This window comes from Alosa alosa, chromosome 10 (genome assembly GCF_017589495.1).
Source record: "Alosa alosa isolate M-15738 ecotype Scorff River chromosome 10, AALO_Geno_1.1, whole genome shotgun sequence".
Classification (NCBI taxonomy): Eukaryota; Metazoa; Chordata; class Actinopteri; order Clupeiformes; family Clupeidae; genus Alosa; species Alosa alosa.
The window spans coordinates 1,450,121-1,463,204 of NC_063198.1; the positions used below are offsets into that span (position 1 = coordinate 1,450,121).

General features: G+C 39.2%; 1 protein-coding gene across 3 annotated transcripts in view; it reads right to left on the reverse strand.

Moving 5' to 3' along the window:
* The window catches only part of dag1 (dystroglycan 1), a 39,701-nt gene extending 26,870 nt beyond the window's left edge, over positions 1-12,831 (reverse strand). Inside the window, exons 1-2 of one of the 3 annotated variants that reach the window (XM_048254667.1) lie at positions 12,724-12,740; positions 12,521-12,623 (exon numbers count right to left, since the gene is read on the reverse strand). The gene's annotated coding sequence lies outside the window, so the exon portion shown is untranslated. Of the gene's footprint in view, positions 1-12,104; positions 12,476-12,520 lie in introns of those variants that run through there. The other 2 variants (XM_048254666.1, XM_048254665.1) reach the window with 2 other exon arrangements.
* Between the last annotated feature and the right edge of the window lie 253 nt (positions 12,832-13,084).

Consider the following 13,084-nt stretch of genomic DNA (forward strand, 5'->3'; position numbering starts at 1 on the left):
CAGGGGTGGGGGTGGGTTGGCAAGTTGAACTGGATGTGGATTGTTATACAGACTAGGGTGTAGGTGTAGGAGGGATGTATGTTCAAAAAAAGAAGGTTGGCTTAATACTATGCTCTTACTTTCCCTTAAAAGCCCTAAAAGAAAGACAAAACCATTCTCAAAAGAAGGGTGCAAAACAGATTAGAACACATTTGTAAAATGGTGCTAATGGCCCAGAAAACAACCTGAAAATTCATTCAGCAACAACTGATGAAATAGTACAGTGAACTCCTGATCAATTCAAACATAACACATTTTACAATAGGAGAAGAACTTGAACAGATTATTTCGCACTGACCCCATAACAGACAGATGTTTAAATACTATGCCATCTAGTAGCAAAAGTTTCAATGATCTTTTGCAGTGAGTTGGGACCACTGCTGCATAGGAAAGCAAAATTCTAAATGATGCCTAAACTGTTTCACAATCTATTATTATCTCTTCTTATTTCTCCAAAGGGGGGTTTAAGAGAAACAATGGAGACTTCCCTCAACAAAAGCAGATTTATTTCTTGAGACAAAGAAAATACATCATCAAATAGGCTACATTAAACAGCCTTAGGAATAGAAAGCGACAAGGATCAAGGGAAGACAACAATTCAATATTAAACTTCCCAATCCAAGAAAATAAGCCAAATAGACCCTAAACCATTAAACCTACTTTAAACATACACACCTCTTGGCTATTCTCTGATATTGCAAATGGCCACAGCCAGCTAAAAATCCTATGGAATATGGAGTGAACATATTTCAGGTGTGCCTAAGTATAGGCAGGACAGAAAGCAAGATGACACCTCCAAATGCTAAGTGTTACTAACTTCGTCTGCAACTGTACAGCGGATGTACATATCACACAACACACTAAGGTATTCTGAGATTTGGTGTGTTAAAATAGAATTACATTGGAATTATTCACCGTCATGTCCAGTGTATGTCAGGACATGTGCAAAGTGCTTGGCAGACTAAGCCAATTCAACCAGCAAAATTGTCCATCAAGAAGGAGCTGTAAATCATCATGTTTTTCCAATAAATGGAAAGATTCACACCGTGACCACAACATAACCAAAAATGCTCCTACCTTCAAGTACACTACCTTCATTCAGCTTGTACGGGGATGAAAGGCAAATTTACTGAGGCAAGCGAAAACAGAGTTTACAAATCCTCAACTTCATGCAAAGGAGAATGAAAGGATAAAATGTCCAGATAAAATGTCCAGATTGTGCGTTTTCATGAGTTTTCGATCGTCATATATTTAATTTCCATTCATCAAGAGTTCCCAAAATCACATATAAGGTGTGTTAGAGTGTCTAGTTTCGTAATTAAAAAAAAAAAAAGCTAAAAACGTAATATTACGTTTTTGGCACTCAATGAGTTAACATGATCTTCATATTCATTGTGATGCTATGGGCCTCATGAACATGAAATATTAATATCATGCCATTATGTTGTTTAACACACCGTGAAATAAAGTTTTCACCTTACAACTTTGCTGATAACATTTCAAATAAATGTCAGTTAGCGCATTAGCAAGGATATTGTGTAACGTATAGGCTAGCCTACTGTTGATGTTGTTTCATAGCCTTTTGCTTGTGTGTAGTTAGGCCCACTGCTAGATTTTGACAGGAGCTCGCGATACTTGGGCTCACGGAAGCTGTCAAACACTTTCCACTCGCCTATGTGGTGCACCCCTCTGGTTTATACATCCAGTGTTTATCATATGTTAGCTAACTGTATCTGGATGTGTTACTATCAGAGCAAGACGTTAGAGATGGCACATGACATGCAGTGATGCCTCGTATAAAAAAAATAAATTAAAAAAACTATTTAAGCACCGAAATGAGGCACCGAAATCCACGTTGTTATTCGATGTAGTTACTACCGTTTGTGTCGGCACCGGTGCCATATTAGAACCGTGTTTCGGTGCCCAACCCTACAGCTGACTATTAAAACTTCTTAACTGTTTAGGCTACACAGCAGCCAATCTAGTTTGTTCTGATTCACGTGCAAGTAGAGCTGGCAAAGAGTCTTAAAGTGACAGTGCACCATTTATAAATGAATTAAACAGCATCAAATTAACAGTATTTCTTAAGAAATAATTTTTCTACAACAAAATTATTTTGTCATTTAAATAATACAAAACATTATTATTATTATTATTATTATTATTTGTGTGTGGCCCGCTGGCCAATTTTCAAAACCCAATGTGGCCCTTCAGTCAAAAAGTTTGGACAGCCCTGGACTAAACGATTACAGTAAACTCATGAACAAGAAGCAGAGCTTAAGTGGCTAATGGGGAGCGTTGGGAGGATTCCCGGTGGGCTGTTAACGTTTTCCCAAATATTAACAAAGTAGCACGCACAAAACATTTGTTTGGAAGTTGTTTGGAAGTTTGGAAGTCGCAGTCAAATCTATATTTGAAGTAATGTATATTTGAAGTAATATTTGAGTAAATGTGAGGGGAAGAATTTGGGTGAGCCAGATAGCAAGTCCAATATGTTTAGGGAAAAAATATTTTTCTCACTAAAATTAATTAATAATCGTGATAACTAATCGTGATCGCAAAATTGATCAAAATAATCGTGATTATCATTTTGGCCATAATCGTGCAGCCCTAGAGGGGTGCCATCTACAAGCCACCCATCAATACCACTTCAGTGTTTCGCACAGAATTGGATTCAATTTGTGGCGGTAGCTGACTTTGACAACGGGGCTTTAAGACGTTTGAGGGAACCCTTGCAATTGTAACACAGCTGAAAGGCTGCTGATGTGTGGATGCAATTCATAACATTTTCTACATAGTTAAAATAAAGGTTCGTACTTCTCCTTGGGACTTAAGCACTTTTGAATTTTGGAAAACACTTTTCCATTTACATCGGGATTTTCCAAACATTCAGTATCAGAGTCAATAAAATGAGCCCTTCAACGAAATTGACAAGCAGCTGTAAGTAGGCTAAGCATGCGTAAATTCGACATCCAAACAGTATTGTAACGTTAGCTTTGAGATACTGCTTGATTTTATAACTTCACTTAGTTTAGTCTCTTCAATGTAGCCTACTATGTTGTGATAAGACCTTAGCAGAGTTCACTTCAATGCAGCAGTTTTGAACAAATTTGCGCAGCATGGTCACGATGCTAAGAGGATTTAATAGCAATTTAGCCAGTCGTCTTCTATGCAATGCTTCTATGTGGCAACAACAATCGTGAAGCGGGCTACGAGAGAGAGCGGGGCGGGGCAAGGAAAGGCTGTGTGCGTAAAAAGCGCAACTCAATGCCAATGCAAGGATTTGAACTTATATTTAATTTAAATTAAATTAAACATAGAATATTCATCTGTGGCGGCCGATTTTTATTTTGTGGCGCCCCACCACAGATTAGTCAATGTATGGGAAACACTGCACTTCAAGCAGCAGTTGAAAACTTCGGTTTTTCCCATCCAAGTACTAACCAAGCCCACACCTGCTTAGCTTCAGTTATTCAGCAGACAGGGTATTTGCTGCTGGAATATTATACAATTGTTTAGTTATTTGTGTGTCTTGGGAGAAGCATTTCAACAGCCTCTACATTGGAACCTCATAAGCAGTGAGTGATACTATGAATGTTTGATAAATGGATATGTAGGATGAAAATACAGTTTAGCGATGAAGGGGGCAAGCAATTTTCTGTGACCTGGAAACTTGGGGTCCGACTCCCGAGTCCATGTGCCAAGTTTGGTTTTGATACAAAGTACCCCATTTTGAACGATGGGCAGAGTGCAAAGCCTTAAGTTTAAGGTTTAGCTGATTGAATAACTTGGCAAAATCAATCAGCTGATTTAAAACCAGACCTTAAGCATAAACATTGATGAGACAGCTAAATGCTCAGACTGACCTCACAGCTAAGCATGAGGAGTTGTAAAAGCTTAAGGAGGATTTAATGATTCTAAACCAATAACCAACACTTTTTGTCACATTTAGCAAATATATTCTTACAATCCACTAGGTGTCAGTTTTGTGCGTCTGCTGAAAAAAGGGTGTTCAAAGTCCTGGATACCTACATTGGAAAAAAGCACCAAATCCCAGGCAAACAACAGTTAATGCTGGTGCACAGAGCAGTGGGAAGGGGTGAGGGAGGGTAAAACTATTGCATTGTCAAGTGTACTGAAGAGAGGGGTGTATTTGTTTAGCTGTTGGGTTCAAATGTCTTTTTCCAGTATTGCTAATTAGTTATACGTTATTGTTGCACTCTTCCACAAGAGGCCTATATCTTTACAAATTCCATAGATCCACTGCAGAGGAAGGTAAAACATTGGAAATGTTTTCATCCACCAAGAATTAGGTAGCTGGCATGATCACAGTCAGACTAAAATAAAAATGATTTATGCCATCTCTGTGACAAGTCTGTTCTTGGTATTTCTTAAAGGGGCATCATTAGGCCTACAACATAGCACAGCACTTCCTTCCCTGATTATAACTCAGAACATGACAACAACAAACCTTGTTGCATAGCCTTCTTCTGAGTCAATGTAAAATGATGTCTCTCCAAAGTAGGGTGGGGGAATCACTAACCTGAGTACACAGAGTATGTTGGCTTCCCACCCCATCTCTTTCCACAACAATACCACACATTGGTTGACAAAATGCATTAAAAAGAACTAGTGTGCCCCATTATTGGGCATCTGATCCCTTTTCTCCAAAGGGAACCAGAAAAAAATAGTCCCCTGCCGAGCTCAGCTATTCTTGTAAGCCTGACATCACATGGCAGATCTAGTCTCTGAAGCAGACCACCAGCAAAGTCCTCCATGTTTGGTCAGGTTGACAGCTGGGAGCAGTTGGGAGATGATGTGAATGACAACTGCAGGCGCTCACAACCAAACAAAAACTCAACAGACATAACCACACCCAGACAGCAACCTCATATCCTCTTTGCCTGAGACCATCATTACAGCACTGCTCAACCACACTTCTCAAGGCATCATGATCCAGAGTCCATCTGACAACCATGGATTTACTCCATAACACTTAAAAAAAAAAAAAAAAAAAAAAAAAAAAAAAAAAAAAAAAAAAAATCAACAGAATGTTTTGGTCATACACAATAAAACCATTTCAATCATTTCCCACTCCATTGACATTCAAAAACAAACAATATATGGAGAGTGAGACAGACAGACAGAGCAGACAGAAACACATTTTGCAGGCTACTGTTACTTCATTCTCCTCTTACGTTCCTCATCTCTAGCTGCTCTATTAATAACTAGCCTATCCTCTCTCCTCCATAAGTACTCCCTACCCCTGGACATAACTAGATAGAAATAGTCTCACTTCCTCAGAGGTCAAAGCCAAAAAGACATTTTGATTATGATTATGATTCATTAGTGAAAATAAAATTGACACTAAAGACATACTGCTCTGATATTATTTTATTATGTTTAGATGACTGTCTCTCTGTCTCTCCAAACACGGGCTTATCGACAACACAAAAGAACAGAGCAGCCTGTTATGATTTTACATATAGATATTTACTATATGATAAAAGCAGAATACCTTAGTCAAAAAATAATATCAATGTAAAATGAGTGCACATTATTGCTGTTGTGCAAACTTAACTTTGAAACATTACTTTAATTTCCATTTTAACAGAAGAATCTCAGTCAGGGTAATATCCACAAACTATTGTAAACATATGCATTGTTGCTGCGCAAATTTACATTTTGCCAACTATGTTTCAGCGTTAATCTCATCTAATGAGATGGATGCGCGCTCTCGCAGAACACAGCAAGTCCATTCTTGGTTTAATTGTGGAGACGGCCACATGGAGATCATCCTCCACATTTAGACGCGATCTGTATTTGTTTTTAATATATGTCAGTGCAGAGAAACTCTTTTCGCATAGGTATGTGGAGCCAAACGGCGTCAGTACGTCCATCGCGACCTTGAATATCTGTGGATATTCCCTCTCGACTGAAATCCAGAACTCAGCAAGCGTCTTGGAATTAAAATCTGTCTTTAAAGTGTGGTCAAGTGACAGCTCTTTTATTTTTCCCAAATTTATTTGATTTATGGAAATCATTTCGCGACCCACCCCTCGGCGTCCTGCGACCCCCACTTTGGGAACCCATGGCATAGAAGACGTCTGGCTAAATTGCTATTAAATCCGCTTAGCATCGTGACCATGCTGCGCAAATTTGTTCAAAACTGCTGCATTGAAGTTAACTCTGCTAAGGTCTTATCACAACATTGTAGGCTACATTGAAGAGACTAAACTAAGTTGTGCAATCAAGCAGTATCTCAAAGCTAACGTTAGAATACTGTTTGGATGTCGAATTCAGCATGCTTAGCCTACTTACAGCTGCTTGTCAATTTCGTTGAAGGGCTCATTTTATCGACTCTGACACTGAATATTTGCAAAATCCCAAAGCAAATGGAAAAGTGTTTTCCAAAATTCAAAAGTGCTTGTCCCAAAGAGAAGTACGAACCTTTATTTTAACTATGTAGAAAACGTTATGAATTGCATCCACACATCAGCAGCCTTTTAACTGTGTTGAACGTCTTAAAGTGACAGGTAATACACCCCGTTGTCCAAGTCAGCTACCGCCACAAATTCAATCCAATTCTGTGGGAAACAGTGAAATATTGTTGAGGAACATAAATAAATAAATAAATAAATAAATATATAACACAAAAAGAGGACTACCTTACAGAGGCACTGTGAAAAACAGAAATGCAACAGTTCATTAGGACAAGGGGATGAAAATGCATTCAACACTGTCAATGTGTGTGTGTGTGTGTGTGTGTGTGTGTGTGTGTGTGGAAGTGCAAGCCAAAGAAATTCTCAAGGAGTCCCTGAGCAAACAAAAGCTAGGCTCAGACACCAAACTGATTGTGAGTGTAGACCTTCAATGTGAATGAATCTACAGTGAGAGTAAGAGGGAGGGGGAAGTAGGAGGTAGCCTAGCTGAAGAGCGAGGTCATGGCTGACTGCCCAAACGGCTACTCTCAACTGGAAACTTAAACTTTCCAACAGCAAGGCACAGCTACACCTACAAAGAAATATACAATTCATTATCATTCTCACCCCCTCAACACCTTTGGTAAAATACGGCAGCGTAATACAGATAAACAGGGTCACCTTCATTTTGTGTCACTTTTATACAATTTTTATACAAAATACCTACTGAAACTGCACTAAGCTGACAGACAGGATGGCTCAACACATAGCTTTAAAGGGACACCAGGCAACGTTTTTGTGTTAATTAATCATCTTCGTAAGTCGGTATATGGTTAAATGAAAAAACGCTAGCGATTGTTGCAAACGTGTGTATAATGGCAGAGCCAGCGAAGAAGCAGTGAAAAACCCTTGACGGAAGATGCAAAGAAAAGGAAAAGAGCTTCAGACCGAGGGAGGGGGAGTTTCGTAAAGATGAGAGGCCTGGTGTCCCTTTAACCCAAGACTCTTCAGCAGACAGTTTTTCAGACCGTGTCAACACTTTGGTTGGTGATAAATGGTGGATTGCAACTTCAACTATCCCAAAACACAAACATGAGAAATTCTAAAATGTCAGTTTTAAGGCATGAAGCTGTTTCTCCATGTGAAACCCACAAGAAACAGGGACCCAGAATGCTGGTAATCAGACTGCATGTCCCCACATAGCTGTAGCCCTATTCTTTTGCCTGTGTTCCATTCTAGGCCTACTGGTCTGTGGAAAGTTAGAGAATTAGTCCTATTCCTAGATTGTGCAGTTTTTCTTAACAGTGTCATTTGGTGAGCTCTGTTCCCAGGTGTAGTACACCGTGGTCAGATCTAGCAACCAAGGCTTAAGCACAACCAATCCACCCACTTACCCACCCCCTCAAATATATCAAAATAAAACCACCTCTGCTACAACTTCAGGATCAATCAGCACACATATTTTCACAAGCTAAGCAATATTTCAAATTCACTCCATGCTCAGGCGTAGCACAAGCCAAGCAGTAGAGGGTGAGTGAGCAGCTCACCATTAAGTAGCCCATGCTCTGTGATTGGAAAAGTTGATTCAGAATAATGTTTGTGGGATTCAAAGCTGAAAACATGTGGAATATACTGAATGGTTTGTGTGTGCGTGTGAAATTATAGAGCAGATCAGTGGACAAATCTGTTTAGGACTCAAGACATCAAGTACAACATTGTCAATTTAACCAAAGAGACTCTACGTTTGTAATGTTTGACTGTGAGAAATGGCACAACCCTGTTCCTCTGCTTTCCATTTTATGATGTTTATGTAAATTTACCACATCAGGGGCTTCAGTGCATGTGGTGGAAGATTAACAACATTTGCTTGCACCAAACAGAGCACTGGAGTCTGTTTAGGCCTACACCCTCACTAGTACAACCCCCACTTAAGTGTTCTACAAGAATCTCCCCCCCCTCAGAAAAACACAAAATTCCTTCTCAGTGGTGGAGAGCTCAGGTGGCTCAGTGGATGAAACATACCCGATGGAATGGAACAATGCTTCTTAGCAGGTATAAGGTTATAGGTACACCACCACCTTGCACTGACAAATTGAGAACTAAATTAGCAAAATATTATGCTCATCCACTCTTGGTTAAGACAGCATGTTAGGGTTCCAAGCTTACTATGACACAGGGATGCTAAACCTTGAAGCTTACATTTCATTACTTCATTCTCAGAGTTATCGTTTGCATATTTATGGTTTTGTTTATTTTCATTATTGATACTTGATTTTGTTATTGATATCATTGTCATTAATACTATTTTGTTTAACATAGATTTACCCATTTTGTTATTATTATTGTAATGTTCATTTTCTGTAAGTTATTTTGGACAAAAGTGTCACACCAACGCTTAAAATGGACTTAGACAAGAGGAGGGCTAGACTATTTGCCAGCTGACAAATACCCCTCCTCTTGTCTGAGCTCAAGTACAAGATCTCAATTCTCTGTTTTTCTTCTCAATCTATGAGGAAAAGAATGAGAGGAAAATAATGATAGACAGATACAGACAAAGAAGTCTTAGCTTGTGCTGGAATGTAAGGGATGGGAGTTTTCTTGCTTGCCTGCCCACCTCATGTTAGGGCTTATCTTCAATCCAATCAAGTCATGAGCTTGCATGTCTCATCATGATGTACAGGAATGTGGCATAGGCCTTCAGGACTATTTACCTCTAGATCTAAGTTCTTACTTCAGGGGAACGAGATGGTTTTGTTTCTATTGAAAGGGAACATATCTAGCATAACCTACTATTTCAGTTTGATCTTTGCATTTTTGAAAACCAAAATAATAATAATTGAAGCAATCAAGCCATTACGTTGAAATTTTGACAGCAGAGTTGTGACCTACATGTGGACCATGAGTACTAATTCAGCACCATTGGTTACTATCAAAACTGACATTTCACCTTACTTGAAACATTTGATTGCTTTCATCATGTTAAGACCCTTACAACATCACCAAATAGCAATTCACTATATAAAATACATGTAGTTAGTTAAAGGAGAAATCCGACAGCTTTTCACATAGATCTCCGTTTCTCGAGGTTACTGAGTACTGTCAGTACGAAAAAACATAAAAACAATCGGTTCTAGCTAGCTCGAGTTGCTACAGCCAGCAGCCAACGCAACCAGGCAACTACAGTGCTACACTCTGGGGGCATGTCTGTGAGCCTCCATGTACATGCCCACAGAGTGTAGCGCTGTAGTTGCCTCATTCAAAGCCAACTCTGAAAAAATGGTGTTTGTAGACCATTTCGCCATGATCTAAGTAGATATTACTAAAGTGGAAGAGAGACTCACTTTCTGAGTAGGTAGCATTCAGACAGGACACCACACTAAAACTTACAATAAATGTTTTTCAAGGTCTGAAACCTTAGCTTTCAATTTGTACATGTTTGCATACTCATTCATTAACCAGGTCATATTTTACTTCCTCTCATAACTAGGCTATATGAACTGATTAAATTAATTGATCCATTGTGCCATTATTCCTTGCATCTAATCATCTGGGCCTGTATTCACAAAATAAGCTATGTTAAGGCTAGAAGTAGCCTATAACGTGGCAAACCATACTAACTAAGCTTTATAGGATTCCCTAGCCCTCCAATGTCACAGCTTTGGAAGTTTAACCACACACACACACACACCATAACCTTTAATCTACAGCATAAGTCTTCACAAAGTATGTAACCTACTTCTTGAACATCCAATATAGCAATACAGGATTTAGGTAAACCCGCTTCATGTTAGCCCCTTCAAAGGGGGAGTTTTGAACATTCTAACAACAATGTAACCAGATCAGACACAAAGTTTGAGGGACCCACTGCCTGGATGACGTTCCAACTGTGACACATTATTTAGATTTCTAACCAGACATAACAGTGTCATCCAATATCATTTACATTTACTGGTAACACAGAAGATAAACGTAAACGTTGTTTCACGGTAACAAGTAATAATATTAGTTGTTACCCTAAAATAACTTTTACTTTTTCACGGTATATATTATTAGTGTGACGTTTAATGACTACAACGTTCGATCATGCCACAAGTCCAATATCGACCTAATTCAATCAATCATGTAAACACACAGTCTCAACACCTGACAAAACAAATCAGACCTTCACCATGTACCTCTAGTTTAACAGGTGGAACAGAAACGTGGTACGTTACATTAGGCGAAAATGCTGTTTACGTTTAGCCTGGGAAACCGGGCTAGGTTACGTTACATTAGGCTAAAATGCTGGTGAATCATGAAACGCTACCACACAACAAGAACTCATTACACGTTAACATTACAGTAATGTTGACAATAAGGTTTACATACAACCGGACTTTAAAATAACTAGGTATATGTCTAGTCTTGCTATCGCATTAATTCTAACATCACATTAATTAGTCGATGTAATGTTAACGTAAGTTAGCCCACGTTTCGCTGTTGTTTTCACATGGTTTTGCGAGCACTGATACCAGGATTCCCACGGGTCATGGATTATCATGGAAATTTGATAAAGTCTATTTCAGACATGGAAAGTCAGGAAATTCTATCATTTGTGGGGAATGTCATGGAATATCAGGGAATTTTGTTATAGCAGTTTAAAATACTCGCCAAAATACATCAATGCAAATACATGTGTCCACGCAGAATTGGTGTATATCTGGTAATTAGCTTTACTGCTTGCTTGAGTGGTTAGCCCAACTTTGTTTATCCAAGGCCCATTTATTCCTCTCCCACTCTAAAAAAAAAGGTAAAAGATTCTTGAACGCTATGCGGCTACTCTGAAATCTTTGGTCGGTATTGTACGATTCATTCTATAGTAGCTCATGGATATTCAGATTTTTCGTCAGGGGAAAGTCATGGAATTTTACATCTGGCTTAAGAGTGGTAACCCTGTGAAACTAAGTTACACATGATCTGCGAACTTATGGTTAACATCTTTAATGGTTAACGTCATAACATTCTTCCTGAAGCTTTCCATTAGACACCGATAACACTCAATCGGAGCCCACTTCATGTTTAACTCGGCTAACTAGATAGCTAACTTCCAGGCCTAGGCTACCTGGTTTAGGCCTTGGCTTATTTGTTCAACGACTGCGTCTAACATTATAAAATAAAGATAATTTGCAACACCAATCTCATATCACTGAAGTTAAGGATTAATTAGGATAGGTCAAAGCAGCTTATTATTATCAACGTAGGCGATGTCAGCATCGTCAGGGCGCAACGGATTCTACATCGTTAACGTTACATGTAGCGAACATAGATGAATGTGGAATACAATCCTACCGAACTCTAGCTAGCATTGTCGGTATTATTCCATCCGCAAGCTGAAGGGGTTTATTTTTTCACACCACCAACATTTCAGACATAACCCTCAACCGCCTCTAGTCGCCACAAACCAACTATACGTCCAAAAAGTCTTGAAGTGCACCTGTTTGGAGGGAAGAAAATGATAGTTGTAGCTGGCGTCATCTTGCTATCGAGTAAGCTAGCAAGCAGACTTAGCAAGAGGCGTCTATCGTTAATCAAATCCACTTTAACGTCGGCACATACAAAAATGCAACGCGCTATACGATCAACAACCAACGCTGTTAGTCTTACCTTTTTCAAAACACCGCTTTCACAAAGCCAGTATTTTCATCTCAGACGTCAATGGTGTATTGTTTTCAGACAGATTTGTATCCATCAAGAGGAGGCGAAGACTCTCGCCCTCTCCTTGAATTTTCTCCCCATCCACAAATAGCAGCAGACTCGATTAGTCGATCGCCGAAACGCTACTTTCAAATCTCTTCAAATAACTCACTAAGACATTGGCTATTTTACTGTAATACATCCAGTCATGACTAAATTTAATTAACATCCACTAGATTCGTCTCTACTGAAGGCACCAGGGGCATTAGGCTACATCATTTTTGAGGATTCTCGTTTTCACAGGTAACCGTTATGTTGCACGCAAACAGACACATACACACACAGCCCAAACAAGAATACAGAAAAAGAAAACGTGTAGTAGTTACTTGATTTTTGCCCGCAGCTCTTGCTTTGATGTGTTTGAATCCATCAAAGGTCGTATGCGCCACGAATACGAGGTTCGATTACAAGTCCTGTTTTGTTTATGATCTGGAAACAAGGAGGGGGGATAAACAAACTAAATATAAAACAAGAACTAGGCTGTTCAACCCTGGACATACAGACAATCATATGGCGTTGCGTTGCTCACTCATAACAATAAACCGCTAGGAGATGTTTATGAAGTCATTATGCCCGATATTCATTTGGCTGACAATCTGTTTTGTCTCCATTCGGTAGGCGAATGAGATTGCTAGGTAGCGGATGAGGAATGCTCCCATGGAATGTTCCCCTTAGAGCCTTTCCAAAGAAGGAGAGGTTGTTAACCAGCTATCTGCCCAAGAACTACTCCACCCCCTTCGTACCTTCCCTACGAAACCTGATCTACTCAAATGTACCCTAAATTACCCCTGAAAACATATCAAAACCACTTCATTTAGGCTATAGTGGTCCTTGATTTCACAGCCCTTTTTTTTTTACCTTAAAATGCCATAAGGTGACCCCTTAAACTA